Source organism: Schistocerca cancellata, unplaced genomic scaffold (genome assembly GCF_023864275.1).
Source record: "Schistocerca cancellata isolate TAMUIC-IGC-003103 unplaced genomic scaffold, iqSchCanc2.1 HiC_scaffold_1170, whole genome shotgun sequence".
Classification (NCBI taxonomy): domain Eukaryota; kingdom Metazoa; phylum Arthropoda; class Insecta; order Orthoptera; family Acrididae; genus Schistocerca; species Schistocerca cancellata.
The window spans coordinates 5,239,808-5,264,381 of record NW_026047169.1 but is presented as its reverse complement, the minus strand read 5'-3'; positions in this window follow the sequence as shown (position 1 = coordinate 5,264,381).

Genomic DNA, 24,574 nt, shown 5'->3' with positions numbered 1-24,574 from the left:
GATGGATCACTCAAATTGCGTCCCGATTCAATACATCGTCCTCCAGCAGACTTGTCTCCATGGGTCGATTGCTGCCTCGGGCACCTAATGGCCGTTCTGCTGTGAGTCAAAGATTTTCGAATCGGACGAAAAACTGATAGTGAATTGTAACATTCAGGGCCACCTAATGACGATGGACCACGCAAATAGCGTCCAGATTCAATACATCGTCCTCCAGCCGAGTTGACTCCATGGGTCTATTGCTGCCTCGGGCACCTTATGGCCGTTCTGCTGTGAATCTAGATTATCGAATGGGACGAAAAACTGATAGTGAATTGTAACGTTCAGGGCCACCTAATGACGATGGATCACTCAAATTGCGTCCCGATTCAACACATCGTCCTCCAGCAGACTTGTCTCCATGGGTCTATTGCTGCCTCGGGCACCTTATGGCAGGCCTGCTGTGACTCAAAGATTTTCGAATCGGACGAAAAACTGATAGTGAATTGTGACGTTCAGGGCCTCCTAATGACGATGGAACACTCAAATTGCGTCCCGATTCAATACATCCTCCTCCAGCAGACTTGTCTCCATGCGTCAATTGCTGCCTCGGGCACCTTATGGCCGTTCTGCTGTGAGTCAAAGATTTTCGAATCGGACGAAAGACTGATAGTGAATTGTAACGTTCAGGGCCACCTAATGACGATGGATCACTCAAATTGCGTCCCGATTCAATACATCGTCCTCCAGCCGACTTGACTCCATGGGTCTATTGCTGCCTCGGGCACCTTATGGCCGTTCTGCTGTGAGTCTAGATTATCGAATGGGACAAAAAACTGATAGTGAATTGTAACGTTCAGTGCCTCCTAATGACGATGGATCACTCAAATTGCGTCCCGATTCAATACATCGTCCTCCAGCCGACTTGACTCCATGGGTCTATTGCTGGCTCGGGCTTCTTATGGCCGTTCTGCTGTGAATCTAGATTATCGAATGGGACGAAAAACTGATAGTGAATTGTAACGTTCAGGGCCACCTATTGACGATGGATCACTCAAATTGCGTCCCGATTCAATACATCGTCCCCAGCCGACTTGTCTCCATGGGTCTATTGCTGCCTCGGGCACCTTATGGACGTTCTGCTGTGAGTCTAGGTTATCGAATGGGAGGACAAACTGATAGTGAATTGTAACGTTCAGGGCCACCTAATGACGATGGATCACTCAAATTGCGTCCTGATTCAAAACATCGTCCTCCAGCAGACTTGACTTCATGGGTCTATTGCTGCCTCGGGCACCTTATGGCAGTTCTGCTGTGAGTCAAAGATTTTCGAATCGGACGAGAAACTGATAGTGAATTGTAACTTTCAGGGCCACCTAATGACGATGGATCACTCAAATTGCGTCCCGATTCAACACATCGTCCTCCAGCAGACTTGTCTCCATGGGTCGATTGCTGCCTCGGGCACCGTATAGCCGTTCTGCTGTGAGTCAAAGATTTTCGAATCGGACGAAAAACTGATAGTGAATTGTAACATTCAGGGCCACCTAATGACGATGGACCACACAAATTGCGTCCCGATTCAGTACATCGTCCACTAGCCGACTTGACTCCATGGGACTATTGCTGCCTCGGGCACATTATGACCGTTCTGCTGTGAGTCTAGATTGTCGAATGGGACAAAAAACTGATAGTGAATTGTAACGTTCAGGGCCTCCTAATGACGATGGATCACTCAAATTGCGTCCCGATTCAGTACATCGTCCTCCAGCAGACTTGTCTCCATGGGTCGATTGCTGCCTCGGGCACCTAAGGGCCGTTCTGCTGTGAGTCAAAGATTTTCGAATCGGACGAAAAACTGATAGTGAATTGTAACATTCAGGGCCACCTAATGACGATGGACCACGCAAATTGCGTCCCGATTCAATACATCGTCATCCAGCCGAGTTGACTCCATGGGTCTATTGCTGCCTCGGGCACCTTATGGCCGTTCTGCTGTGAATCTAGATTATCGAATGGGACGAAAAACTGATAGTGAATTGTAACGTTCAGGGCCACCTAATGACGATGGATCACTCAAATTGCGTCCCGATTCAATACATCGTCCTCCAGCCGACTTGACTCCATGGGTCTATTGCTGCCTCGGGCACCTTATGGCCGTTCTGCTGTGAGTCTAGAATATCGAATGGGACGAAAAACTGATAGTGAATTGTAACGTTCAGGGCCACCTAATGACGATGGATCACTCAAATTGCGTCCCGAATCAATACATCGTCCTCCAGCCGACTTGACTCCATGGGTCTATTGCTGCCTCGGGCACCTTATGGCCGTTCTGCTGTGAGTCTAGATTATCGAATGGGATGAAAAACTGATAGTGAATTGTAACGTTCAGGGCCACCTAATGACGATGGATCACTCAAATTGCGTCCCGATTCAATACATCGTCCTCCAGCAGACTTGACTTCATGGGTCTTATGCTGCCTCGGGCACCTTATGGCAGGCCTGCTGTGACTCAAAGATTTTCGAATCGGACGAAAAACTGATAGTGAATTGTAACGTTCAGGGCCTCCTAATGACGATGGAACACTCAAATTGCGTCCCGATTCAATACATCGTCCTCCAGCCGAGTTGACTCCATGGGTCTATTGCTGCCTCGGGCACCTTATGGCCGTTCTGCTGTGAATCTAGATTATCGAATGGGACGAAAAACTGATAGTGAATTGTAACGTTCAGGGCCACCTAATGACGATGGATCACTCAAATTGCGTCCCGATTGAATACATCGTCCTCCAGCAGACTTGTCTCCATGGGTCTATTGCTGCCTCGGGCACCTTATGGCAGGCATGGTGTGAATCAAAGATTTTCGAATCGGACGAAAAACTGATAGTGAATTGTAACGTTCAGGGCCTCCTAATGACGATGGAACACTCAAATTGCGTCCTGATTCAATACATCGTCCTCCAGCAGACTTGTCTCCATGCGTCTATTGCTGCCTCGGGCACCTTATGGCCGTTCTGCTGTGAGTCAAAGAGTTTCGAATCGGACGAGAAACTGATAGTGAATTGTAACTTTCAGGGCCACCTAATGACGATGGATCACTCAAATTGCGTCCCGATTCAATACATCGTCCTCCAGCAGACTTGTCTCCATGGGTCGATTGCTGCCTCGGGCACCTGATGGCCGTTCTGCTGTGAGTCAAAGATTTTCGAATCGGACGAAAAACTGATAGTGAATTGTAACATTCAGGGCCACCTAATGACGATGGACCACGCAAATTGCGTCCCGATTCAATACATCGTCCTCCAGCCGAGTTGACTCCATGGGTCTATTGCTGCCTCAGGCACCTTATGGCCGTTCTGCTGTTAATCTAGATTATCGAATGGGACGAAAAACTGATAGTGAATTGTAACGTTCAGGGCCACCTAATGACGATGGATCACTCAAATAGCGTCCCGATTCAATACATCGTCCCCAGCCGACTTGTCTCCTTGGGTCTATTGCTGCCTCGGGCACCTTATGGCCGTTCTGCTGTGAGTCTAGATTATCGAATGGGACGAAAAACTGATAGTGAATTGTAACGTTCAGGGCCACATAATGACGATGGATCACACAAATTGCGTCCTGATTCAATACATCGTCCTCCAGCAGACTTGTCTCCACGGGTCGATTGCTGCCTCGGGCACCTAATGGCCGTTCTGCTGTGAGTCAAAGATTTTCGAATCGGACGAAAAACTGATAGTGAATTGTAACGTTCAGGGCCACATAATGACGATGGATCACACAAATTGCGTCCTGATTCAATACATCGTCCTCCAGCAGGCTTGACTTCATGGGTCTATTGCTGCCTCGGGCACCTTATGGCCGTTCTGCTGTGAATCTAGATTATCGAATGGGACGAAAAACTGATAGTGAATTGTAACGTTCAGGGCCACCTAATGACGATGGACCACACAAATTGCGTCCCGATTCAGTACATCGTCCAGTAGCCGACTTAAATCCATGGGACTATTGCTGCCTCGGGCAACTTATGGCCGTTCTGCTGTGAGTCTAGATTATCAAATGGGATGAAAAACTGATAGTGAATTGTAACGTTCAGGGCCTCCTAATGACGATGGATCACTCAAATTGCGTCCCGATTCAATGCATCGTCCTCCAGCAGACTTGAGTCCATGGGTCTATTGCTGCCTCGGGCACCTTATGGCCGTTCTGCTGTGAGTCTAGATTATCGAATGGGACGAAAAACTGATAGTGAATTGTAACGTTCAGGGCCTCCTAAAGACGATGGATCACTCAAATTGCGTCCCGATTCAATACATCGTCCTCCAGCAGACTTGTCTCCATGGGTCGATTGCTGCCTCGGGCACCTAATGGCCGTTCTGCTGTGAGTCAAAGATTTTCGAATCGGACGAAAAACTGATAGTGAATTGTAACATTCAGGGCCACCTAATGACGATGGACCACGCAAATTGCGTCCAGACTCAATACATCGTCCTCCAGCCGAGTTGACTCCATGGGTCTATTGCTGCCTCGGGCACCTTATGGCCGTTCTGCTGTGAATCTAGATTATCGAATGGGACGAAAAACTGATAGTGAATTGTAACGTTCAGGGCCACCTAATGACGATGGATCACTCAAATTGCGTCCCGATTCAATACATCCTCCTCCAGCAGACTTGTCTCCATGCGTCAATTGCTGCCTCGGGCACCTTATGGCCGTTCTGCTGTGAGTCAAAGATTTTCGAATCGGACGAAAGACTGATAGTGAATTGTAACGTTCAGGGCCACCTAATGACGATGGATCACTCAAATTGCGTCCCGATTCAATACATCGTCCTCCAGCCGACTTGACTCCATGGGTCTATTGCTGCCTCGGGCACCTTATGGCCGTTCTGCTGTGAGTCTAGATTATCGAATGGGACAAAAAACTGATAGTGAATTGTAACGTTCAGTGCCTCCTAATGACGATGGATCACTCAAATTGCGTCCCGATTCAATACATCGTCCTCCAGCCGACTTGACTCCATGGGTCTATTGCTGCCTCGGGCACCTTATGGCCGTTCTGCTGTGAATCTAGATTATCGAATGGGACGAAAAACTGATAGTGAATTGTAACGTTCAGGGCCACCTAATGACGATGGATCACTCAAATTGCGTCCCGATTCAATACATCGTCCCCAGCCGACTTGTCTCCATGGGTCTATTGCTGCCTCGGGCACCTTATGGACGTTCTGCTGTGAGTCTAGGTTATCGAATGGGAGGACAAACTGATAGTGAATTGTAACGTTCAGGGCCACCTAATGACGATGGATCACTCAAATTGCGTCCTGATTCAATACATCGTCCTCCAGCAGACTTGACTTCATGGGTCTATTGCTGCCTCGGGCACCTTATGGCAGTTCTGCTGTGAGTCAAAGATTTTCGAATCGGACGAGAAACTGATAGTGAATTGTAACTTTCAGGGCCACCTAATGACGATGGATCACTCAAATTGCGTCCCGATTCAACACATCGTCCTCCAGCAGACTTGTCTCCATGGGTCGATTGCTGCCTCGGGCACCGTATAGCCGTTCTGCTGTGAGTCAAAGATTTTCGAATCGGACGAAAAACTGATAGTGAATTGTAACATTCAGGGCCACCTAATGACGATGGACCACACAAATTGCGTCCCGATTCAGTACATCGTCCACTAGCCGACTTGACTCCATGGGACTATTGCTGCCTCGGGCACCTTATGACCGTTCTGCTGTGAGTCTAGATTATCGAATGGGACAAAAAACTGATAGTGAATTGTAACGTTCAGGGCCTCCTAATGACGATGGATCACTCAAATTGCGTCCCGATTCAATACATCGTCCTCCAGCAGACTTGTCTCCATGGGTCGATTGCTGCCTCGGGCACCTAATGGCCGTTCTGCTGTGAGTCAAAGATTTTCGAATCGGACGAAAAACTGATAGTGAATTGTAACATTCAGGGCCACCTAATGACGATGGACCACGCAAATTGCGTCCCGATTCAATACATCGTCATCCAGCCGAGTTGACTCCATGGGTCTATTGCTGCCTCGGGCACCTTATGGCCGTTCTGCTGTGAATCTAGATTATCGAATGGGACGAAAAACTGATAGTGAATTGTAACGTTCAGGGCCACCTAATGACGATGGATCACTCAAATTGCGTCCCGATTCAATACATCGTCCTCCAGCCGACTTGACTCCATGGGTCTATTGCTGCCTCGGGCACCTTATGGCCGTTCTGCTGTGAGTCTAGAATATCGAATGGGACGAAAAACTGATAGTGAATTGTAACGTTCAGGGCCACCTAATGACGATGGATCACTCAAATTGCGTCCCGAATCAATACAGCGTCCTCCAGCCGACTTGACTCCATGGGTCTATTGCTGCCTCGGGCACCTTATGGCCGTTCTGCTGTGAGTCTAGATTATCGAATGGGATGAAAAACTGATAGTGAATTGTAACGTTCAGGGCCACCTAATGACGATGGATCACTCAAATTGCGTCCCGATTCAATACATCGTCCTCCAGCAGACTTGACTTCATGGGTCTTATGCTGCCTCGGGCACCTTATGGCAGGCCTGCTGTGACTCAAAGATTTTCGAATCGGACGAAAAACTGATAGTGAATTGTAACGTTCAGGGCCTCCTAATGACGATGGAACACTCAAATTGCGTCCCGATTCAATACATCGTCCTCCAGCCGAGTTGACTCCATGGGTCTATTGCTGCCTCGGGCACCTTATGGCCGTTCTGCTGTGAATCTAGATTATCGAATGGGACGAAAAACTGATAGTGAATTGTAACGTTCAGGGCCACCTAATGACGATGGATCACTCAAATTGCGTCCCGATTCAATACATCGTCCTCCAGCAGACTTGTCTCCATGGGTCTATTGCTGCCTCGGGCACCTTATGGCAGGCCTGGTGTGAATCAAAGATTTTCGAATCGGACGAAAAACTGATAGTGAATTGTAACGTTCAGGGCCTCCTAATGACGATGGAACACTCAAATTGCGTCCTGATTCAATAAATCGTCCTCCAGCAGACTTGTCTCCATGCGTCTATTGCTGCCTCGGGCACCTTATGGCCGTTCTGCTGTGAGTCAAAGATTTTCGAATCGGACGAGAAACTGATAGTGAATTGTAACTTTCAGGGCCACCTAATGACGATGGATCACTCAAATTGCGTCCCGATTCAATACATCGTCCTCCAGCAGACTTGTCTCCATGGGTCGATTGCTGCCTCGGGCACCTGATGGCCGTTCTGCTGTGAGTCAAAGATTTTCGAATCGGACGAAAAACTGATAGTGAATTGTAACATTCAGGGCCACCTAATGACGATGGACCACGCAAATTGCGTCCCGATTCAATACATCGTCCTCCAGCCGAGTTGACTCCATGGGTCTATTGCTGCCTCAGGCACCTTATGGCCGTTCTGCTGTTAATCTAGATTATCGAATGGGACGAAAAACTGATAGTGAATTGTAACGTTCAGGTCCACCTAATGACGATGGATCACTCAAATAGCGTCCCGATTCAATACATCGTCCCCAGCCGACTTGTCTCCTTGGGTCTATTGCTGCCTCGGGCACCTTATGGCCGTTCTGCTGTGAGTCTAGATTATCGAATGGGACGAAAAACTGATAGTGAATTGTAACGCTCAGGGCCACATAATGACGATGGATCACACAAATTGCGTCCTGATTCAATACATCGTCCTCCAGCAGACTTGTCTCCATGGGTCGATTGCTGCCTCGGGCACCTAATGGCCGTTCTGCTGTGAGTCAAAGATTTTCGAATCGGACGAAAAACTGATAGTGAATTGTAACGTTCAGGACCACATAATGACGATGGACCACACAAATTGCGTCCCGATTCAGTACATCGTCCAGTAGCCGACTTAAATCCATGGGACTATTGCTGCCTCGGGCAACTTATGGCCGTTCTGCTGTGAGTCTAGATTATCAAATGGGATGAAAAACTGATAGTGAATTGTAACGTTCAGGGCCTCCTAATGACGATGGATCACTCAAATTGCGTCCCGATTCAATGCATCGTCCTCCAGCCGACTTGACTCCATGGGTCTATTGCTGCCTCGGGCACCTTATGGCCGTTCTGCTGTGAGTCTAGATTATCGAATGGGACGAAAAACTGATAGTGAATTGTAACGTTCAGGGCCTCCTAATGACGATGGATCACTCAAATTGCGTCCCGATTCAATACATCGTCCTCCAGCAGACTTGTCTCCATGGGTCAATTGCTGCCTCGGGCACCTAATGGCCGTTCTGCTGTGAGTCAAAGATTTTCGAATCGGACGAAAAACTGATAGTGAATTGTAACATTCAGGGCCACCTAATGACGATGGACCACGCAAATTGCGTCCAGATTCAATACATCGTCCTCCAGCCGAGTTGACTCCATGGGTCTATTGCTGCCTCGGGCACCTTATGGCCGTTCTGCTGTGAATCTAGATTATCGAATGGGACGAAAAACTGATAGTGAATTGTAACGTTCAGGGCCACCTAATGACGATGGATCACTCAAATTGCGTCCCGATTCAATACATCGTCCTCCAGCAGACTTGTCTCCATGGGTCTATTGCTGCCTCGGGCACCTTATGGCAGGCCTGCTGTGACTCAAAGATTTTCGAATCGGACGAAAAACTGATAGTGAATTGTAACGTTCAGGGCCTCCTAATGACGATGGAACACTCAAATTGCGTCCCGATTCAATACATCCTCCTCCAGCAGACTTGTCTCCATGCGTCAATTGCTGCCTCGGGCACCTTATGGCCGTTCTGCTGTGAGTCAAAGATTTTCGAATCGGACGAAAGACTGATAGTGAATTGTAACGTTCAGGGCCACCTAATGACGATGGATCACTCAAATTGCGTCCCGATTCAATACATCGTCCTCCAGCCGACTTGACTCCATGGGTCTATTGCTGCCTCGGGCACCTTATGGCCGTTCTGCTGTGAGTCTAGATTATCGAATGGGACAAAAAACTGATAGTGAATTGTAACCTTCAGTGCCTCCTAATGACGATGGATCACTCAAATTGCGTCCCGATTCAATACATCGTCCTCCAGCCGACTTGACTCCATGGGTCTATTGCTGCCTCGGGCACCTTATGGCTGTTCTGCTGTGAATCTAGATTATCGAATGGGACGAAAAACTGATAGTGAATTGTAACGTTCAGGGCCACCTAATGACGATGGATCACTCAAATTGCGTCCCGATTCAATACATCGTCCCCAGCCGACTTGTCTCCATGGGTCTATTGCTGCCTCGGGCACCTTATGGCCGTTCTGCTGTGAGTCTAGGTTATCGAATGGGAGGACAAACTGATAGTGAATTGTAACGTTCAGGGCCACCTAATGACGATGGATCACTCAAATTGCGTCCTGATTCAATACATCGTCCTCCAGCAGACTTGACTTCATGGGTCTATTGCTGCCTCGGGCACCTTATGGCCGTTCTGCTGTGAGTCAAAGATTTTGAATCGGACGAGAAACTGATAGTGAATTGTAACTTTCAGGGCCACCTAATGACGATGGATCACTCAAATTGCGTCCCGATTCAACACATCGTCCTCCAGCAGACTTGTCTCCATGGGTCGATTGCTGCCTCGGGCACCGTATGGCCGTTCTGCTGTGAGTCAAAGATTTTCGAATCGGACGAAAAACTGATAGTGATTTGTAACATTCAGGGCCACCTAATGACGATGGACCACACAAATTGCGTCCCGATTCAGTACATCGTCCACTAGCCGACTTGACTCCATGGGACTATTGCTGCCTCGGGCACCTTATGACCGTTCTGCTGTGAGTCTAGATTATCGAATGGGACAAAAAACTGATAGTGAATTGTAACGTTCAGGGCCTCCTAATGACGATGGATCACTCAAATTGCGTCCCGATTCAATACATCGTCCTCCAGCAGACTTGTCTCCATGGGTCGATAGCTGCCTCGGGCACCTAATGGCCGTTCTGCTGTGAATCAAAGATTTTCGAATCGGACGAAAAACTGATAGTGAATTGTAACATTCAGGGCCACCTAATGAAGATGGACCACGCAAATTGCGTCCCGATTCAATACATCGTCATCCAGCCGAGTTGACTCCATGGGTCTATTGCTGCCTCGGGCACCTTATGGCCGTTCTGCTGTGAATCTAGATTATCGAATGGGACGAAAAACTGATAGTGAATTGTAACGTTCAGGGCCACCTAATGACGATGGATCACTCAAATTGCGTCCCGATTCAATACATCGTCCTCCAGCCGACTTGACTCCATGGGTCTATTGCTGCCTCGGGCACCTTATGGCCGTTCTGCTGTGAGTCTAGAATATCGAATGGGACGAAAAACTGATAGTGAATTGTAACGATCAGGGCCACCTAATGACGATGGATCACTCAAATTGCGTCCCGAATCAATACATCGTCCTCCAGCCGACTTGACTCCATGGGTCTATTGCTGCCTCGGGCACCTTATGGCCGTTCTGCTGTGAGTCTAGATTATCGAATGGGATGAAAAACTGATAGTGAATTGTAACGTTCAGGGCCACCTAATGACGATGGATCACTCAAATTGCGTCCCGATTCAATACATCGTCCTCCAGTTGACTTGACTCCATGGGTCTATTGCTGCCTCGGGCACCTTATGGCCGTTCTGCTGTGAGTCTAGATTATCGAATGGGACGAAAAACTGATAGTGAATTGTACGTTCAGGGCCTCCTAATGACGATGGATCACTCAAATTGCGTCCCGATTCAATACATCGTCCTCCAGCAGACTTGTCTCCATGGGTCGATTGCTGCCTCGGGCACCTAATGGCCGTTCTGCTGTGAGTCAAAGATTTTCGAATCGGACGAAAAACTGATAGTGAATTGTAACATTCAGGGTCACCTAATGACGATGGACCACGCAAATTGCGTCCCGATTCAATACATCGTCCTTCAGCCGAGTTGACTCCATGGGTCTATTGCTGCCTCGGACACCTTATGGCCGTTCTGCTGTGAAGCTAGATTATCGAATGGGACGAAAAACTGATAGTGAATTGTAACGTTCAGGGCCACCAAATGACGATGGATCACTCAAATTGCGTCCCGATTGAATACATCGTCCTCCAGCAGACTTGTCTCCATGGGTCTATTGCTGCCTCGGCACCTTATGGCAGGCCTGCTGTGACTCAAAGATTTTCGAATCGGACGAAAAACTGATAGTGAATTGTAACGTTCAGGGCCTCCTAATGACGATGGAACACTCAAATTGCGTCCCGATTCAATACATCGTCCTCCAGCAGACTTGTCTCCATGCGACTATTGCTGCCTCGGGCACCTTATGGCCGTTCTGCTGTGAGTCAAAGATTTTCGAATCGGACGAAAGACTGATAGTGAATTGTAACGTTCAGGGCCACCTAATGACGATGGATCACTCAAATTGCGTCCCGATTCAATACATCGTCCTCCAGCAGACTTGTCTCCATGGGTCGATTGCTGCCTCGGGCACCTTATGGCCGTTCTGCTGTGAGTCTAGATTATCGAATGGGACGAAAAACTGTTAGTGAATTGTAACGTTCAGGGCCTCCTAATGACGATGGATCACTCAAATTGCGTCCCGATTCAATACATCGTCCTCCAGCAGACTTGTCTCCATGGGTCGATTGCTGCCCCGGGCACCTAATGGCCGTTCTGCTGTGAGTCAAAGATTTTCGAATCGGACGAAAAACTGATAGTGAATTGTAACATTCAGGGCCACCTAATGACGATGGACCACGCAAATTGCGTCCCGATTCAATACATTGTCCTCCAGCCGAGTTGACTCCATGGGTCTATTGCTGCCTCGGGCACCTTATGGCCATTCTGCTGTGAATCTAGATTATCGAATGGGACGAAAAACTGATAGTGAATTGTAACGTTCAGGGCCACCTAATGACGATGGATCACTCAAATTGAGTCCCGATTCAATACATCGTCCCCAGCCGACTTGTCTCCATGGGTCTATTGCTGCCTCGGGCACCTTATGGCCGTTCTGCTGTGAGTCTAGATTATTGAATGGGACGAAAAACTGATAGTGAATTGTAACGTTCAGGGCCACCTAATGACGATGGATCACTCAAATTGCGTCCTGATTCAATACATCGTCCTCCAGCAGACTTGACTTCATGGGTCTATTGCTGCCTCGGGCACCTTATGGCCGTTCTGCTATGAGTCAAAGATTTTCGAATCGGACGAGAAACTGATAGTGAATTGTAACTTTCAGGGCCACCTAATGACGATGGATCACTCAAATTGCGTCCCGATTCAATACATCGTCCTCCAGCAGACTTGTCTCCATGGGTCGATTGCTGCCTCGGGCACCTTATGGCCGTTCTGCTGTGAGTCAAAGATTTTCGAATCGGACGAAAAAGTGATAGTGATTTGTAACACTCAAGGCCACCTAATGACGATGGACCATACAAATTGCGTCCCGATTCAGTACATCGTCAACTAGCCGACTTGACTCCATGGGACTATTGCTGCCTCGGGCACCTTATGGCCTTTCTGCTGTGAGTCTAGATTATAGAATGGGATTAAAAACTAATAGTGAATTGTAACGTTCAGGGCCACCTAATGACGATGGATCACTCAAATTGCGTCCCGATTCAATACAACGTCCTCCAGCAGACTTGTCTCCATGGGTCGATTGCTGCCTCGGGCACCTAATGGCCGTTCTGCTGTGAGTCAAAGATTTTCGAATCGGACGAAAAACTGATAGTGAATTGTAACATTCAGGGCCACCTAATGACGATGGACCACGCAAATTGCGTCCCGATTCAATACATCGTCCTCCAGCCGACTTGACTCCATGGGTCTATTGCTGCCTCGGGCACCTTATGGCCGTTCTGCTGTGAGTCTAGATTATCGAATGGGACGAAAAACTGATAGTGAATTGTAACGTTCAGGGCCACCTAATGACGATGGATCACTCAAATTGCGTCCCGATTCAATACATCGTCCTCCAGCAGACTTGTCTCCATGGGTCTATTGCTGCCTCGGGCACCTTATGGCAGGCCTGCTGTGACTCAAAGATTTTCGAATCGGACGAAAAACTGATAGTGAATTGTAACGTTCAGGGCCTCCTAATGACGATGGAACACTCAAATGGCGTCCCGATTCAATACATCGTCCTCCAGCAGACTTGTCTCCATGCGTCTATTGCTGCCTCGGGCACCTTATGACCGTTCTGCTGTGAGTCAAAGATTTTCGAATCGGACGAAATACTGATAGTGAATTGTAACGTTCAGGGCCACCTAATGACGATGGATCACTCAAATTGCGTCCCGATTCAATACATCGTCCTCCAGCCGACTTGACTCCATGTGTCTATTGCTACCTCGGGCACCTGATGGCCGTTCTGCTGTGAGTCTAGATTATCGAATGGGACGAAAAACTGATAGTGAATTGTAACGTTCAGGGCCTCCTAATGACGATGGATCACTCAAATTGCGTCCCGATTCAATACATCGTCCTCCAGCCGACTTGACTCCATGGGTCTATTGCTGCCTCGGGCACCTTATGGCCGTTCTGCTGTGAATCTAGATTATCGAAAGGGACGAAAAACTGATAGTGAATTGTAACGTTCAGGGCCACCTAATGACGATGGATCACTCAAATTTCGTCCCGATTCAATACATCGTCCCCAGCCGACTTGTCTCCATGGGTCTATTGCTGCCTCGGGCACCTTATGGCCGTTCTGCTGTGAGTCTAGATTATCGAATGGGACGAAAAACTGATAGTGAATTGTAACGTTCAGGGCCACCTAATGACGATGGACCACTCAAATTGCGTCCTGATTCAATACATCGTCCTCCAGCAGACTTGACTTCATGGGTCTATTGCTGCCTCGGGCACCTTATGGCCGTTCTGCTGTGAGTCAAAGATTTTCGAATCGGACGAGAAACTGATAGTGAATTGTAACTTTCAGGGCCACCTAATGACGATGGATCACTCAAATTGCGTCCCGATTCAATACTTCGTCCTCCAGCAGACTTGTCTCCATGGGTCGATTGCTGCCTCGGGCACCGTATGGCCGTTCTGCTGTGAGTCAAGGATTTTCGAATCGGACGAAAAACTGATAGTGATTTGTAACATTCAGGGCCACCTAATGACGATGGACCACACAAATTGCGACCCGATTCAGTACATCGTCCACTAGCCGACTTGACTCCATGGGACTATTGCTGCCTCGGGCACCTTATGGCCGTTCTGCTGTGAGTCTAGATTATCGAATGGGACGAAAAACTGATAGTGAATTGTAACGTTCAGGGCCTCCTAATGACGATTGATCACTCAAATTGCGTCCCGATTCAATACATCGTCCACCAGCAGACTTGTCTCCATGGGTCGATTGCTGCCTCGGGCACCTAATGGCCGTTCTGCTGTGAGTCAAAGATTTTCGAATCGGACGAATAACTGATAGTGAATTGTAACATTCAGGGCCACCTAATGACGATGGACCACGCAAATTGCGTCCCGATTCAATACATCGTCCTCCAGCCGAGTTGACTCCATGGGTCTATTGCTGCCTCGGGCACCTTATGGCCGTTCTGCTGTGAATCTAGATTATCGAATGGGACGAAAAACTGATAGTGAATTGTAACGTTCAGCGCCACCTAATGACGATGGATCACTCAAATTGCGTCCCGATTCAATACATCGTCCTCCAGCAGACTTGTCTCCATGGGTCTATTGCTGCCTCGGGCAGCTTATGGCAGGCCTGCTGTGACTCAAAGATTTTCGAATCGGACGAAAAACTGATAGTGAATTGTAACGTTCAGGGCCTCCTAATGACGATGGAACACTCAAATTGCGTCCCGATTCAATACATCGTCCTCCAGCAGACTTGTCTCCATGCGTCTATTGCTGCCTCGGGCACCTTATGGCCGTTCTGCTGTGAGTCAAAGATTTTCGAATCGGACGAAAGACTGATAGTGAATTGTAACGTTCAGGGCCACCTAATGACGAAGGATCACTCAAATTGCGTCCCGATTCAATACATCGTCCTCCAGCCGACTTGACTCCATGGGTCTATTGCTGCCTCGGGCACCTTATGGCCGTTCTGCTGTGAGTCTAGATTATCGAATGGGACAAAAAACTGATAGTGAATTGTAACGTTCAGTGCCTATTAATGACGATGGATCACTCAAATTGCGTCCCGATTCAATACATCGTCCTCCAGCAGACTTGTCTCCATGGGTCTATTGCTGCCTCGGGCACCTTATTGCCGTTCTGCTGTGAGTCTAGATTATCGAATGGGACGAAAAACTGATAGTGAATTGTAACGTTCAGGGCCACCTAATGACGATGGATCTCTCAAATTGCGTCCCGATTCAATACATCGTCCTCCAGCCGACTTGACTCCATGTGTCTATTGCTGCCTCGGGCACCTTATGGCCGTTCTGCTGTGAGTCAAAGATTTTCGAATCGGACGAAAAACTGATAGTGAATTGTAACATTCAGGGCCACCTAATGACGATGGACCACGCAAATTGCGTCCCGATTCAATACATCGTCCTCCAGCCGAGTTGACTCCATGGGTCTATTGCTGCCTCGGGCACCTTATGGCCGTTCTGCTGTGAAGCTAGATTATCGAATGGGACGAAAAACTGATAGTGAATTGTAACGTTCAGGGCCACCTAATGACGATGGATCACTCAAATTGCGTCCCGATTCAATACATCGTCCTCCAGCAGACTTGTTCCATGGGTCTATTGCTGCCGCGGCACCTTATGGCAGGCCTGCTGTGACTCAAAGATTTTCGAATCGGACGAAAAACTGATAGTGAATTGTAACGTTCAGGGCCTCCTAATGACGATGGAACACTCAAATTGCGTCCCGATTCAATACATCGTCCTCCAGCAGACTTGTCTCCATGCGACTATTGCTGCCTCGGGCACCTTATGGCCGTTCTGCTGTGAGTCAAAGATTTTCGAATCGGACGAAAGACTGATAGTGAATTTTAACGTTCAGGGCCACCTAATGACGATGGATCACTCAAATTGCGTCCCGATTCAATACATCGTCCTCCAGCAGACTTGTCTCCATGGGTCGATTGCTGCCTCGGGCACCACATGGCCGTTCTGCTGTGAGTCTAGATTATCGAATGGGACGAAAAACTGATAGTGAATTGTAACGTTCAGGGCCTCCTAATGACGATGGATCACTCAAATTGCGTCCCGATTCAATACATCGTCCTCCAGCAGACTTGACTCCATGGGTCGATTGCTGCCCCGGGCACCTAATGGCCGTTCTGCTGTGAGTCAAAGATTTTCGAATCGGACGAAAAACTGATAGTGAATTGTAACATTCAGGGCCACCTAATGACGATGGACCACGCAAATTGCGTCCCGATTCAATACATTGTCCTCCAGCCGAGTTGACTCCATGGGTCTATTGCTGCCTCGGGCACCTTATGGCCGTTCTGCTGTGAATCTAGATTATCGAATGGGACGAAAAACTGATAGTGAATTGTAACGTTCAGGGCCACCTAATGACGATGGATCACTCAAATTGAGTCCCGATTCAATACATCGTCCCCAGCCGACTTGTCTCCATGGGTCTATTGCTGCCTCGGGCACCTTATGGCCGTTCTGCTGTGAGTCTAGATTATTGAATGGGACGAAAAACTGATAGTGAATTGTAACGTTCAGGGCCACCTAATGACGATGGATCACTCAAATTGCGTCCTGATTCAATACATCGTCCTCCAGCAGACTTGACTTCATGGGTCTATTGCTGCCTCGGGCACCTTATGGCCGTTCTGCTGTGAGTCAAAGATTTTCGAATCGGACGAGAAACTGATAGTGAATTGTAACTTTCAGGGCCACCTAATGACGATGGATCACTCAAATTGCGTCCCGATTCAATACATCGTCCTCCAGCAGACTTGTCTCCATGGGTCGATTGCTGCCTCGGGCACCTTATGGCCGTTCTGCTGTGAGTCCAAGATTTTCGAATCGGACGAAAAACTGATAGTGATTTGTAACATTCAAGGCCACCTAATGACGATGGACCATACAAATTGCGTCCCGATTCAGTACATCGTCCACTAGCCGACTTGACTCCATGGGACTATTGCTGCCTCGGGCACCTTATGGCTTTTCTGCTGTGAGTCTAGATTATAGAATGGGATTAAAAACTGATAGTGAATTGCAACGTTCAGGGCCACCTAATGACGATGGATCACTCAAATTGCGTCCCGATTCAATACAACGTCCTCCAGCAGACTTGTCTCCATGGGTCGATTGCTGCCTCGGGCACCTAATGGAAGTTCTGCTGTGAGTCAAAGATTTTCGAATCGGACGAAAAACTGATAGTGAATTGTAACATTCAGGGCCACCTAATGACGATGGACCACGCAAATTGCGTCCCGATTCAATACATCGTCCTCCAGCCGACTTGACTCCATGGGTCTATTGCTGCCTCGGGCACCTTATGGCCGTTCTGCTGTGAGTCTAGATTATCGAATGGGACGAAAAACTGATAGTGAATTGTAACGTTCAGGGCCACCTAATGACGATGGATCACTCAAATTGCGTCCCGATTCAATACATCGTCCTCCAGCAGACTTGTCTCCATGGGTCTATTGCTGCCTCGGGCACCTTATGGCAGGCCTGCTGTGACTCAAAGATTTTCGAATCGGACGAAAAACTGATAGTGAATTGTAACGTTCAGGGCCTCCTAATGACGATGGAACACTCAAATTGCGTCCCGATTCAATACATCGTCCTCCAGCAGACTTGTCTCCATGCGTCTATTGCTGCCTCGGGCACCTTATGACCGTTCTGCTGTGAGTCAAAGATTTTCGAATCGGACGAATTACTGATAGTGAATTGTAACGTTCAGGGCCACCTAATGACGATGGATCACTCAAATTGCGTCCCGATTCAATACATCGTCCTCCAGCCGACTTGACTCCATGTGTCTATTGCTGCCTCGGGCACCTGATGGCCGTTCTGCTGTGAGTCTAGATTATCGAATGGGACGAAAAACTGATAGTGAATTGTAACGTTCAGGGCCTCCTAATGACGATGGATCACTCAAATTGCGTCCCGATTCAATACATCGTCCTCCAGCCGACTTGACTCCATGGGTCTATTGCTGCCTCGGGCACCTTATGGCCGTTCTGCTGTGAATCTAGATTATCGAATGGGACGAAAAACTGATAGTGAATTGTAACGTTCAGGGCCACCTAATGACGATGGATCACTCAAATTGCGTCCCGATTCAATACATCGTCCCCAGCCGACTTGTCTCCATGGGTCTATTGCTGCCTCGGGCACCTTATGGCCGTTCTGCTGTGGGTCTAGATTATCGAATGGGACGAAAAACTGATAGTGAATTGTAACGTTCAGGGCCACCTAATGACGATGGACCACTCAAATTGCGTCCTGATTCAATACATCGTCCTCCAGCAGACTTGACTTCATGGGTCTATTGCTGCCTCGGGCACCTTATGGCCGTTCTGCTGTGAGTCAAAGATTTTCGAATCGGACGAGAAACTGATAGTGAATTGTAACTTTCAGGGCCACCTAATGACGATGGATCACTCAAATTGCGTCCCGATTCAATACTTCGTCCTCCAGCAGACTTGTCTCCATGGGTCGATTGCTGCCTCGGGCACCGTATGGCCGTTCTGCTGTGAGTCAAGGATTTTCGAATCGGACGAAAAACTGATAGTGATTTGTAACATTCAGGGCCACCTAATGACGATGGACCACACAAATTGCGACCCGATTCAGTACATCGTCCACTAGCCGACTTGACTCCATGGGACTATTGCTGCCTCGGGCACCTTATGGCCGTTCTGCTGTGAGTCTAGATTATCGAATGGGACGAAAAACTGATAGTGAATTGTAACGTTCAGGGCCTCCTAATGACGATTGATCACTCAAATTGCGTCCCGATTCAATACATCGTCCTCCAGCAGACTTGTCTCCATGCGTCTATTGCTGCCTCGGGCACCTTATGGCCGTTCTGCTGTGAGTCAAAGATTTTCGAATCGGACGAAAGACTGATAGTGAATTGTAACGTTCAGGGCCACCTAATGACGAAGGATCACTCAAATTGCGTCCCGATTCAATACATCGTCCTCCAGCCGACTTGACTCCATGGGTCTATTGCTGCCTCGGGCACCTTATGGCCGTTCTGCTGTGAGTCTAGATTATCGAATGGTCCAAAAAAATGATAGTGAATTGTAACGTTCAGTGCCTATTAATGACGATGGATCACTCAAATTGCGTCCCGATTCAATACATCGTCCTCCAGCAGACTTGTCTCCATGGGCCTATTGCTGCCTCGGGCACCTTATGGCCGTTCTGCTGTGAGTCTAGATTATCGAATGGGACGAAAAACTGATAGTGAATTGTAACGTTCAGGGCCACCTAATGACGATGGATCTCTCAAATTGCGTCCCGATTCAATACATCGTCCTCCAGCCGACTTGACTCCATGTGTCTATTGCTGCCTCGGGCACCTTATGGCCGTTCTGCTGTGAGTCTAGATTATCGAATGGGACGAAAAACTGATAGTGAATTGTAACGTTCAGGGCCTCCTAATGACGATGGATCACTCAAATTGCGTCCCGATTCAATACATCGTCCTCCAGCCGACTTGACTCCATGGGTCTATTGCTGCCTCGGGCACCTTATGGCCGTTCTGCTGTGACTCTAGATTATCGAATGGGACGAAAAACTGATAGTGATTTGTAACATTCAGGGCCACCTAATGACGATGGACCACACAAATTGCGTCCCGATTCAGTACTTTGTCCACTAGCCGACTTGACTCCATGGGACTATTGCTGCCTCGGGCACCTTATGGCCGTTCTGCTGTGAGTCTAGATTATCGAATGGGACGAAAAACTGATAGTGAATTGTAACGTTCAGGGCCACCTAATGACGATGGATCACTCAAATTGCGTCCCGATTCAATACATCGTCCTCCAGCAGACTTGTTTCCATGGGTCTATTGCTGCCTCGGGCACCTTATGGCAGTCCTGCTGTGACTCAAAGATTTTCGAATCGGACGAAAAACTGATAGTGAATTGTAACGTTCAGGGCCTCCTAATGACGATGGAACACTCAAATTGCGTCCCGATTCAATACATCGCCCTCCAGCAGACTTGTCTCCATGCGTCTATTGCTGCCTCGGGCACCTTATGGCCGTTCTGCTAAGAGTCAAAGATTTTCGAAACGGACGAAAGACTGATAGTGAATTGTAACGTTCAGGGCCACCTAATGGCGATGGATCACTCAAATTGCGTCCCGATTCGATACATCGTCCTCCAGCCGACTTAACTCCATGGGTCTATTGCTGCCTCGGGCACCTTATTGCCGTTCTGCTGTGAGTCTAGATTATCGAATGGGACGAAAAACTGATAGTGAATTGTAACGTTCAGGGCCACCTAATGACGATGGATCACTCAAATTGCGTCCTGATTCAATACATCGTCCTCCAGCAGACTTGACTTCATGGGTCTATTGCTGCCTCGGGCACCTTATGGCCGTTCTGCTGTGAGTCAAAGATTTTCGAGTCGGACGAGAAACTGATAGTGAATTGTAACTTTCAGGGCCACCTAATGACGATGGATCACTCAAATTGCGTCCCGATTCAATACATCGTCCTCCAGCAGACTTGTCTCCATGGGTCGATTGCTGCCTCGGGCACCGTATGGCCGTTCTGCTGTGAGTCAAAGATTTTCGAATCGGACGAAAAACTGATAGTGATTTGTAACATTCAGGGCCACCTAATGACGATGGACCACACAAATTGCGTCCCGATTCAGTACATCGTCCACTAGCCGACTTGACTCCATGGGACTATTGCTGCCTCGGGCACCTTATGGCCGTTCTGCTGTGAGTCTAGATTATCGAATGGGACGAAAAACTGATAGTGAATTGTAACGTTCAGGGCCTCCTAATGACGATGGATCACTCAAATTGCGTCCCGATTCAATACATCGTCCTCCAGCAGACTTGTCTCCATGGGTAGATTGCTGCCTCGGGCACCTAATGGCCGTTCTGCTGTGAGTCAAAGATTTTCGAATGGGACGAAAAACTGATAGTGAATTGTAACATTCAGGGCCACCTAATGACGATGGACCACGCAAATTGCGTCCCGATTCAATACATCGTCCTCCAGCCGAGTTGACTCCATGGGTCTATTGCTGCCTCGTGCACCTTATGGCCGTTCTGCTGTGAATCTAGATTATCGAATGGGACGAAAAACTGATAGTGAATTGTAACGTTCAGGGCCACCTAATGACGATGGATCACTCAAATTGCGTCCCGATTCAATATATTGTCCTCCAGCAGACTTGTTTCCATGGGTCTATTGTTGCCTCGGGCACCTTATGGCCGTTCTGCTGTGAGTCAAAGATTTTCGAATCGGACGAAAAACTGATAGTAAATTGGAACGTTCAGGGCCTCCTAATGACGATGGAACACTCAAATTGCGTCCCGATTCAATACATCGTCCTCCAGCGGACTTGTCTCCATTGGTCTATTGCTGCCTCGGGCACCTAATGGCCGTTCTGCTGTGAGTCAAAGACTTTCGAATCGGACGAAAAACTGATAGTGAATTGTAACATTCAGAGGCCACCTAATGACGATGGACCACGCAAATTGCGTCCCGATTCAATACATCGTCCTCCAGCCGAGTTGACTCCATGGGTCTCTTGCTGCCTCGGGCACCTTATGGCCGTTCTGCAGTGAATCTAGATTATCGAATGGGACGAAAAACTGGTAGTGAATTGTAACGTTCAGGGCCACCTAATGACGATGGATCACTCAAATTGCGTCCCGATTCAATACATCGTCCTCCAGCCGACTTGTCTCCATGGGTCTATTGCTGCCTCGGGCACCTTATGGCCGTTCTGCTGTGAGTCTAGATTATCGAATGGAACGAAAAACTGATAGTGAATTGTAACGTTCAGGGCCTCCTAATGACGATGGATCACTCAAATTGCGTCCCGATTCAATACATCGTCCTCCAGCAGACTTGTCTCCATGGGTAGATTGCTGCCTCGGGCACCTAATGGCCGTTCTGCTGTGAGTCAAAGATTTTCGAATCGGACGAGAAACTGATAGTGAATTGTAACTTTCAGGGCCACCTAATGACGATGGATCACTCAAATTGCGTCCCGATTCAATACTTCGTCCTCCAGCAGACTTGTCTCCATGGGTCGATTGCTGCCTCGGGCACCGTATGGCCGTTCTGCTGTGAGTCAAGGATTTTCGAATCGGACGAAAAACTGATAGTGATTTGTAACATTCAGGGCCACCTAATGACGATGGACCACACAAATTGCGACCCGATTCAGTACATCGTCCACTAGCCGACTTGACTCCATGGGACTATTGCTGCCTCGGGCACCTTATGGCCGTTCTGCTGTGAGTCTAGATTATCGAATGGGACGAATAACTGATAGTGAATTGTAACGTTCAGGGCCTCCTAATGACGATTGATCACTCAAATTGCGTCCCGATTCAATACATCGTCCACCAGCAGACTTGTCTCCATGGGTCGATTGCTGCCTCGGGCACCTAATGGCCGTTCTGCTGTGAGTCAAAGATTTTCGAATCGGACGAATAACTGATAGTGAATTGTAACATTCAGGGCCACCTAATGACGATGGACCACGCAAATTGCGTCCCGATTCAATACATCGTCCTCCAGCCGAGTTGACTCCATGGGTCTATTGCTGCCTCGGGCACCTTATGGCCGTTCTGCTGTGAATCTAGATTATCGAATGGGACGAAAAACTGATAGTGAATTGTAACGTTCAGGGCCACCTAATGACGATGGATCACTCAAATTGCGTCCGATTCAATACATCGTCCTCCAGCAGACTTGTCTCCATGGGTCTATTGCTGCCTCGGGCAGCTTATGGCAGGCCTGCTGTGACTCAAAGATTTTCGAATCGGACGAAAAACTGATAGTGAATTGTAACGTTCAGGGCCTCCTAATGACGATGGAACACTCAAATTGCGTCCCGATTCAATACATCGTCCTCCAGCAGACTTGTCTCCATGCGTCTATTGCTGCCTCGGGCACCTTATGGCCGTTCTGCTGTGAGTCAAAGATTTTCGAATCGGACGAAAGACTGATAGTGAATTGTAACGTTCAGGGCCACCTAATGACGAAGGATCACTCAAATTGCGTCCCGATTCAATACATCGTCCTCCAGCCGACTTGACTCCATGGGTCTATTGCTGCCTCGGGCACCTTATGGCCGTTCTGCTGTGAGTCTAGATTATCGAATGGGACAAAAAACTGATAGTGAATTGTAACGTTCAGTGCCTATTAATGACGATGGATCACTCAAATTGCGTCCCGATTCAATACATCGTCCTCCAGCAGACTTGTCTCCATGGGCCTATTGCTGCCTCGGGCACCTTATGGCCGTTCTGCTGTGAGTCTAGATTATCGAATGGGACGAAAAACTGATAGTGAATTGTAACGTTCAGGGCCACCTAATGACGATGGATCTCTCAAATTGCGTCCCGATTCAATACATCGTCCTCCAGCCGACTTGACTCCATGTGTCTATTGCTGCCTCGGGCACCTTATGGCCGTTCTGCTGTGAGTCTAGATTATCGAATGGGACGAAAAACTGATAGTGAATTGTAACGTTCAGGGCCTCCTAATGACGATGGATCACTCAAATTGCGTCCCGATTCAATACATCGTCCTCCAGCCGACTTGACTCCATGGGTCTATTGCTGCCTCGGGCACCTTATGGCCGTTCTGCTGTGAGTCTAGATTATCGAATGGGACGAAAAACTGATAGTGATTTGTAACATTCAGGGCCACCTAATGACGATGGACCACACAAATTGCGTCCCGATTCAGTACATCGTCCACTAGCCGACTTGACTCCATGGGACTATTGCTGCCTCGGGCACCTTATGGCCGTTCTGCTGTGAGTCTAGATTATCGAATGGGACGAAAAACTGATAGTGAATTGTAACGTTCAGGGCCACCTAATGACGATGGATCACTCAAATTGCGTCCCGATTCAATACATCGTCCTCCAGCAGACTTGTTTCCATGGGTCTATTGCTGCCTCGGGCACCTTATGGCAGTCCTGCTGTGACTCAAAGATTTTCGAATCGGACGAAAAACTGATAGTGAATTGTAACGTTCAGGGCCTCCTAATGACGATGGAACACTCAAATTGCGTCCCGATTCAATACATCGCCCTCCAGCAGACTTGTCTCCATGCGTCTATTGCTGCCTCGGGCACCTTATGGCCGTTCTGCTAAGAGTCAAAGATTTTCGAAACGGACGAAAGACTGATAGTGAATTGTAACGTTCAGGGCCACCTAATGGCGATGGATCACTCAAATTGCGTCCCGATTCAATACATCGTCCTCCAGCCGACTTGACTCCATGGGTCTATTGCTGCCTCGGGCACCTTATTGCCGTTCTGCTGTGAGTCTAGATTATCGAATGGGACGAAAAACTGATAGTGAATTGTAACGTTCAGGGCCACCTAATGACGATGGATCACTCAAATTGCGTCCTGATTCAATACATCGTCC